Consider the following 9,405-nt stretch of genomic DNA (forward strand, 5'->3'; position numbering starts at 1 on the left):
TATCTTTAAATATCAGATCACTGCGTGATAAATGTGAACTTCTAACTGAATATGTGACTGACGAACCTAATGGCATCTGTCTTCTTTCAGAAAGATGGCTAGCATTATTTACAATCGTTGCAGTACCTACTGATTTAAAAAAAAAAACTTGCATATGAAATCGAACATACAGCTAGACCTAGCAGGGAAGGAGTTGTAGGTCTCCTTTTCAAATCTTCTCTAATATATGAAAAGAAAAGTGTCCAACATTTAAATATTTTGATATTGAAGTGCTATTGAATGGAGAACGATACAACAATATCAGATTTCCAGCCTGCCTCCGATGAACAGCTCACAAATACTATCCTGATGAAACTTAAATCATGTGAACTAGGTCCCCCACCATCTTGGATGGTAAAAGACACTGTTGATATTTTTTCTTCCGATAATCTCCGAAACTGCAAATACATATCTCTTCAATGGCGAGTTCCCGACAACTCTTGGCAAATCAGACAACAGACCACGCTTGAAAGAAAAAACATCTTTTGATCCGGATACCTTAAAACACTACAGCCTAGTAAGCAATTTACTTTTTATATCCAAAATCATTAAAAAATGTGTCTTAAATGTAACAACCCCGAGAACCATCTTCAGTCAGCATATACTCAATACCACAGCACCGACACCGCCCTGATAAAGATCACGAATGGTGTTTACCGAGCTTTAGACAGCCAACAGTGTGTAATTCTTCTTCTACGCGACCTAAGTGCAGCATTCGTCACGTTAGATAGTGAAGACATACTCAATGATCTCTGGTAAGAGATTGGTCTTAGCGCTAGTCATGTAAACTTTCTCTTTTATGCTGTGTGCCCAGTTTTAGGACCCATCATTTACCATTTTTACTAAATCATTAACAAAAATAACAAAAAAACATGGATTATCCATATATTTGTTTGCCGATGACACACGGTTATATTGTACTTTGATACCAATTCTCTGTCTTGCTGAAATACATGACTGGATGTCTAGGCACTATCTAAAATTGAATTCTGACAAAACTGAACTTGGTTCAAAACAGCAACTATCCACATTATTGCTGAAATAAACATTCATTTTCGAGAAGAAACACTTATCCCTACATTAAAAGGCAAGAATATTGGAGTTACCATTGACCCTAACGTATACAGTCAATATGTTCATCAGCCTTTCGTCCATGCCTTCATCACTACACAACCATAGTACCACAACGCTCTGCTCTATGGCCATCCCGACATTCCATTCAGAAAACTACAAAATTTATTTTCAAAACTCTGCAGCACTACTTTTAACTAAAACAAGGAAATTTGATCATATCATCGCAGTACTCCATTCCCTACTCTGGCTGCCCGTCAAAAACGAATTGTGTTCGAAATCTTGATTAAATGCATAAAGCCTTGAATGACAAATCATCATAATAATTAACACAGCTGTTAAACCGATATGAGAAAAACACAAACACCTTGAGTTCATCATCAATAAATAAACTTTTAACTGCGTCTGTGAAATTCGAACTAGGAAAACGAGCGTTCTCGTGCTCAGCCCCCTACCCGTGAACTACTCTCCCCAAATAATTACGAATGGTTAAATCTTTTGACCAAATCAAACACACCTATTCCACAATTAGTTCTTTCATAGTGTTATTATTATTAATATTATTTTTATAATTATTATTACGTGCTGATTTCAAGATTTCTACACTTTATTAGAATCCACGATAGGTCAATATTAACCTTGTCAAAGTTGGTGCCTCTAGTAGTATACCCACAATTCCGTGCATTACACGCCAAGAAACCGCTGCAACAAACCGTGTTTTGGCTAATCCCTCACATCAGACAAAACACGGGTTATGTAACAACTCTTCCAGGTCGTAGTGTAGTAAAGACAAGTAAAACGAAATTTTGAACTATAAAAACGAAACGAAATAGGATCTGGGTTTTAATCAGATTGGGATATATAATATTAATGACTGGAACATGCATGACGTCATAACTAAATATATCACAATACCAATGATTGGAACATCCATGACGTCATACATAAATATGTCACAATATCAATGGTTGGACCATCAAGGACATAACACATAGAAAATGGGTATAGCTATCGTTCCTCCTGGGCATATCTCAGAAACGGATTAAATGTCTGCTAGACACATACTAGTTTATTTCGATACTAACATACGGGGGGATGGATGACTGAATGGTTAACACGTGCGCGCTGTATCATAAAAGTCTGTCATTGAGTCAACTGGCGGGGTTTCGATTCCCCGGTTGTACAAGACAAGGAGTAGGGTCGCCTGTCCAACATCGTTGGTTTTCTCCGGGTCCTTCGGTTTCCTCCCACTGCTAGAGACCCCTACGCGAATTATGGAAATGAAATTGAACCATATGTTAGGCCCGAAATGACCTAGTTTGTGTCGAGTGGACGTTAAACCCCATTTCTCTTTCCCTCTCAATACTAACATACGGAAAAATTGTAGTCCCGAAACCAGAATAAACGGAAAGGATGCCTTAACCAGACCTTATGATACAAATCGCTCGCGTTAAACCACTAGACCACCCTGCTCCCCAGTATAGGTATTAAACACACATCACTTATATAAATAATATGTGCTGATCTAAGTCAATAACATGTATGTATATATATTGTGAATTCATTGATCTATATCTATATGTGTTTTGTCTGCATGACTGCCTTCGAAAGTATTTGAAAGCATACATTTGTGATATAAAAGAATTGTTTTGGTTGTATAAGTCACCCCCATTAACGCGTTCATTGGTCAACGTCATCTCCTAACAAACCAATGATCACGTTATCTATTGTACCAGAATGATGTATATAAAATTCAGTAATAAATAAAATTATTATTTGCTAAGACTTCTTCGAGTTTAGTTAATTATCTAGCGAGATCCTGTCGAAATGGCACCACCCAAATCCAACCTTTCAGTAAAACCACAAAATGTTGAGGTAAGATTTTGTAGTTCTATAGAAAATGTATTTGTTATTTTTAATGGTTTTCAAATTGGTAGAAACAAAAAAAAAACTATTAAAGAAGTAGATTTCAATTATAATTTATAAATTATATCGACCAGGACATTTTTATATCATCAATTAAACCTCTGATCGTTCATTTCGTCAGGATTTGTTTTCAATTAACCTGGCAACGATGTGTTGTAATTTGAAGACAAAAATAAAATGCAATGAGGTTTAACGTTCGACTCTTCTACTCCGACGACCTACTCTTACATCGAATTCCAACTATCTTTAACGTACACGATTATCCTTGCCAGGCCATGTGCGAAATGGATGCCAAGCATGAACCACGCCGGAAAATCCGAATTAATAGTCTCGGTCAACACCTGAAGCGAAAGCGGGACCTGCAGGTTGCGAGACAACATCTTACACATTGAGCCACCGCAAACCCAGTCACCCATCGGGTTACTTGAAGGTGCCGAATAAAAATATGATTTGTTTATTCTTATTTAGGTTGCAGTAACCAATATTCCAGAACCAAAACCAACAACCCACCGAAATAAAAGTATTTGCCTAGTGGCTGTGTTCGTGGCCCTATTGATTGTTGGTATTATAATATTCGGTGCTGTACATTTATACAACCACTTACACAAGAAAGACGTAAGTTTAACAATGTTCTTGAGCCACGGCTTCATTTGTAGTACAAGTTTATGTTTTTCATTTTTCAATTGGTTCCACTTTCCCAATAACAGGCACCATTTATTATTATTGATTTTACCAAAAACAAAGAAAAGAAAGGAATCTATTTAAAGATGCGTTATGTAAGATAAAGTTCTGACCGCTATTGCTATAATAGTTTAAAAATAGAAATATATTGAAATTTTAATTCAAATAAATAATTTTTTTAGCAAAGCTATATATTATGTTTGAAGATGAAGCGTATCTCGTTTATTATCGTTGAAATGGTGCTTAACAGTCCATGATGAAATGTAATTAATATACGTTATTTACAAGTCCTTTTTATTTCAGAAATTTGACTCTGTCTCCAAAGTTTATGGGAGAAAAATACCAGAGCATATACAAGTAGACTACGATAATAAGATAATATATGCTAGTAATGATGAAGATGGAGAGATTGATGGTTTGATTGCTTTACACAACTACGATAAGGTATGTATTTAATATGGATGTACATGTTATTGAACTCCGTGTGAGGAAGAACAATTAATATGGCATGTTGAAATCATCCTAACCATTTGTCTGAAAATGCACTTTGCGGAAGTTGGTCAAGGATTGTCAACAGCTGGATTTCGTATAGAAAATGAGATCCAGCCCAACATTAATGTTTCCAAGTCTCTTCCCGGAAATTAATGCCTGTTTTGTAATAATTAGTAAGCCATCGCGACAGGTTGTTATTACGTTTAGGTATACATATATTTTGCCGTGGATGGTATTTTTAAAACGTGCAAGATTGTGACTTTGAAACACGCATATAATGCAGAGATAAAATGTAAATCTGGGAACACGTCTAGCTCGTTAGCCTTGGAGTTTTTCTTTTCCAAATATATAATTAAAACATTTGCTGACGCTAGGAACGTTAAATCCATGTTTGATAACCATTTTAGCACTGACAGTGGGATTAAAGATCTTCTAGCAGTCTAACAGGTCCTTTAAACATGATTTATTTTTTTCTTTATTTAGAAAATGCTGGCTTTCAAAGATTTAACCAATGGTCGTTGTTATATTGATGTATTGGATGAAACATTTGAAGAGGGTCTGACATTTTGGTCTGCTCAAGAGGTAATGAAATATCTTCAATTCTGTCTTGACCATTGCATGTATTTATGGTGTTAGATATTGAAATATTTATACTGATTTCTTGTTTACATATTTTTATACTTTTAACGATAAAATTAGATAACCCCAGAGTCCTTGAAAGACATTAGTATGCTCTATTAAACACTTTATTTAACCTGTGAATTTTAAATTCAAAGTAGATCCAATTTGTGATAACTCCATGGTTTGATAAAAACACAAAATAAAGAGCTAAATTATATTATGTTCATAATTGAATAACGTTGCCTGGGGTAAATATAATTAAAAACCAGTCAGGTAATGAAATTTGAATTTTAACTGCGAAGTAGATCCAGTTTGTGATATTTTTATATAAAAAAAGAAGAGTTGACTTGTTTATTTTCAGACGTTAATAACAATCATGTTCGATCCCTGCATTGACCGAGAAGTTCACAGGGATTTTCCGACGCGGTTTCCTCTTGTCAGTGGTGCAGGACGGGGGCCTGACAAGGACAACTGTCAGTCGTTCGGCTGGGACGAAAAATCGACGCCCCGTGAATAATTTGCCGTGCACGTAAAATATTACTTGGCAGTTTGAATTCGATATAAGAGTAGGCCATAGTGCAGCTGCCCGGGCAAAATTTCCCCCATAGCACACTGTATGGCGTATGACCGTCTCCATTAGCAAAAAGTATAGGTGCAGAACAGTAGGACGTTAAACCCCATTTCATGTCATTTGTTCAAAGTTGTTTGAGTTTTGTTTTAACGTTATTAGCGCCATAATATAATTCAGAGTCATCCTATCGCAAGCATCGTAATAATTAAAAAAATTACATGGTTTAATAATAATTATTGTATTTATCCCAGAAATGAATTTATAAAGAATATAAATATTTTAATGATTTCCTTTCTTAATATAATTTTTTTTTAACACCAACCGGGCTATTGAAGACGGATATAGCCATACAGTATACCATAAGAGTAAGGTTGGACGAACATCCTGATCTTTTTTCAACTTCCAACAGCCAAGAATTATTTTACGTACACTTTCTGTCCTGCACCACTGACAAGGGGGAACCCAATGACAAGGAGGAAACTACGCTGGAAAATTCCAGGAAACTGTATTGGAATGGAAGCCCGGATTTTCTGGGTAGTGGGCCAGAGAACCCAGATGTTCAATGTATAAAATAATACCACTCCTGTTAGTGGGTGAGCTGATTTTAAGTCTAACCAATTATTCTTTTTACAGGGAAAAGAAAGAACTTTGGTCACCAGATATTTCCGCTACATCCGAGAACCAATTGACCTTGACGTGTTGAGAACATTTGCAGGTCAACATATTGCTGACCATTGTGCTGGTGTCCCATCTCATTGGATTGTTGTCATCAGTAAAGCAGGTAAGATTGGTTCTGAATCTCCACCACTTTAAGCTGTTGGTGTGGGTCTCTGCCACTTTAAGCTGTTTATGTGGGTCTCTGTCACTTTAATCGTTGACAATGTTATTTCGGTATATTTGATTTAAAACACGAAAGGATAACCCCATGTTTAAGCACCAAACATGGCGCATTTGATAATTAGAAGTGGTCCTTTATCCGCCATTGTTATATATTTAGAACTTTGTCAATAAGTAGATGATGTACAAGAAGTTATGGTACATCTGAAATCATGCATGAACAAATTAACGCATTATATGTAACAGGTTGTACATCCCGGATTTAGAAATTCAATTCACTATTGTGGAGACGACCCCTTTACCTATCCGAAACACTTACAACCCTTCTGCACTACCAGATAATCGATTTACTATCGTCATTATTTCTGTCTTCGTTTAATGGATATTATCACTTTTGATTTACCCTTAACATCTATGGCAACGTTGATACATTAAGGCCTAAACAAAATAACGAAGACCGTGTCCTATTTTAAATAATTCCTAAAACTTGAAAACCTTTTAATAGGCAGTCTCTGACTCAACTAAAATGTAATTTTGGATTTGGATTAGTTGATCAATGTACACAATAGTTCGTGGTTTGAATTCTGTATATGTGACACACTGGGCTTTATATAGCTATGTATTTATAATTTTAGAAGCTGAAAAGCAAGAAAAATCAGCTCATGGAAAAACAGTACAGTTTATCTGTGAACCGAACTATGAATGTCCAAAATGTCCACCAGATGAAGTCCGTGTAACAACAACAGTAAAACCAGTGAAACCAATTTTCGATGATCAGAAAAGGGTATAAAACCAACACAAGAAACGCGTTAAATATTTGCCTTTCTAACAGTTAATCCAAATAATTATATGTAGTGAAACCTGTATCTTGTTTTTGACAGAACGAATTAATTTTGTGATTTTATTTTATTGTAAAGTTTTCTTTTGTTTGGCGAATCTGACATTAAATATCTTTTTTGTACTTTGATGATAGTTCTTCCATTAAAAGTTTAGTCTTTTGGAAGTATTTGAACATATTTCATCTTTGCCTTTAGGATACATATTTTCAGGGCCAGGTTAAAACCTTTAGAGTCCCTAGGCACTTACATATCGGTAAACCATCAGACAAAAACAAGTTTTAAATTAAGCACAACAATAACAAAAAATAGTACGGATAACTTTGTGCATACTTCAACTTTAAGTTGCTGTAGCTCAGTGAGTAAGACGTTGGCTTACTTACCTGCAGGTCCTGTGTTTCATCCCTCATGTCAGTGATGCAGGACAACAGAATACAACCAATGGACAAACACACAGTTCGAACAACAACCAACATTCAACTATGGACACTGAAGATGCCCAAATCAACCATCATTACGAACACCCGTATAACGCGGCACCAAGAGGAACAACAGACCAACCAACTGTTGTTTATGATTCTTTAAATACACGAGGACAAACTGGTTATTAAAATATGGGTAACATCAACACAGTTAGCAGTTAAATAAAACCGTTCAGTGGGGGTTGGGTAGTAGTACAATCTTCATTATGGATACATGACGATTCTATAGTCACTGGATACAAGTCATGGATGAACACAAGTACGATATTACAGCTTAGATATACATAATTACAGCTTAAACATAACATATTTATAGCTTTAATATACATAATACTAGATTCGATATACATAGTTACAGCTTAAACATACATATTTATAGCTTTAATATACATAATACTAGATTACAGCGTCAATATACATAAATGTAGCTTCACTGTGTATAATTATAGCTTCATTATACAGAATAATGCCTGTTTAGTGTTTAGCACCTTGCCCGCCGCCCATATGCTGCTTGGGTTAAGGTGTTAGTGCCTTCCCATCCGCCCATATGAATATAATACCGCGACAAATAACGATAGAACAAACTGCTGGATTCTACGGCTACATATCAAAACATATACGACTATAAACTACAAACGTGAATGAAACGGGGTTTAAAGTTCTACTTTTCTGTGCTAATGAAGACGAGATATAGTAACAACTTTGCCCGGACAGCGGCGCTATACGGTCAACTCTTCTGTTAGTTCTTTTAGATACACGCCAACGTGTATACCGTGCCTCCTTTTTTTGTCTTATCCGACCGACTGTCCTTGTCAGACCTATCGTCTTTCACCTATGACAAGGAGAAACCACACTGCCCCCCCCCCCCCGAGGAACATTCTCGGCCAACACCAGTGCCACCGTGGCCTCCAGCTAGTTTCATTATATAGAATTATATAGTTGACGATAATAACATAATTTAAGTTAGGTATACTTGTCTTAACTGCTGACTAATAGAAATGAAATGAAATGGGGTTTAACGTCCTACTGTTCTACTCCTAAACTTTGTCCGGCCAGCGGCGCTACGGCCTGCTCTTATATCGAATTTCAACTGCCAAGGGATCTGTTACGTGCACGCAATATGTACACGGGACTTCGGTTTTTCGTCACATCCGAACGACTAGACAGCTGTCCATGTCAGACCCGCCGTCCTCAATCACTGACAATGGGAAACCACGCCGGAAAATCTGGATGAACTTTCTCGGCCAATGCAGATATCGAACACCCGACCTCCGGGCTAGCGAGCCAACGTCTTACCCACTTAGCCACGTGATCGCGCTGACACCCAATTCAATGTAAGTTATATAATATAGTGTCTACAATAAAGATATATATGTATATAAGATATTGTACTTATACAATATATATGTGAATAACATAATGTGTTTTTATATGCACATTTCTAAATTTCAAATTTTGTAGTTTTATAAACTACTACTTTGGTCAATACATCCATTTTACGTTACTTCAATTGTTGTAATTATTTATATAATATGTTTGTAAAAGAGTACGTTATTAAATAGCTGACAACAATCATGGTCATGTGTACTCCAAGTACTACCATTTGTAATATAAAATGACCCTTGTCGGAAGTAGATTATATTAAAGTTACAATTTCATATTTTCTAAGAAAGTCAAAACATAATTATTTCTATGTCTTTTGCTCAAAGGGTTGTCAACTCCCTTTTTTTCGATCACAGTTTATCTTTCTCACACTTAAACATCTTCACACCGGAAATAATAACACAATTACCTCCCAATTACCTCCCTTGTTTTCCTATTCCCCACCATGGAATAGCTATCTTCAAAC

The 9,405-nt window shown here is 36.0% G+C and overlaps 1 long non-coding RNA gene across 1 annotated transcript; it reads left to right on the top strand.

The window, feature by feature from the left end:
* Window positions 1-2,858: 2,858 nt before the first annotated feature.
* On the top strand, window positions 2,859-7,173 carry LOC126810278 (uncharacterized). The gene is made up of 6 exons (XR_007675134.2): window positions 2,859-2,985; window positions 3,505-3,651; window positions 4,021-4,161; window positions 4,693-4,791; window positions 6,035-6,182; window positions 6,874-7,173. It is a non-coding gene; the product is annotated as an uncharacterized LOC126810278 (long non-coding RNA).
* The last annotated feature ends 2,232 nt before the right edge of the window (window positions 7,174-9,405 follow it).

This window comes from Patella vulgata, chromosome 2, assembly GCF_932274485.2.
Source record: "Patella vulgata chromosome 2, xgPatVulg1.2, whole genome shotgun sequence".
NCBI lineage: Eukaryota > Metazoa > Mollusca > Gastropoda > Patellidae > Patella > Patella vulgata.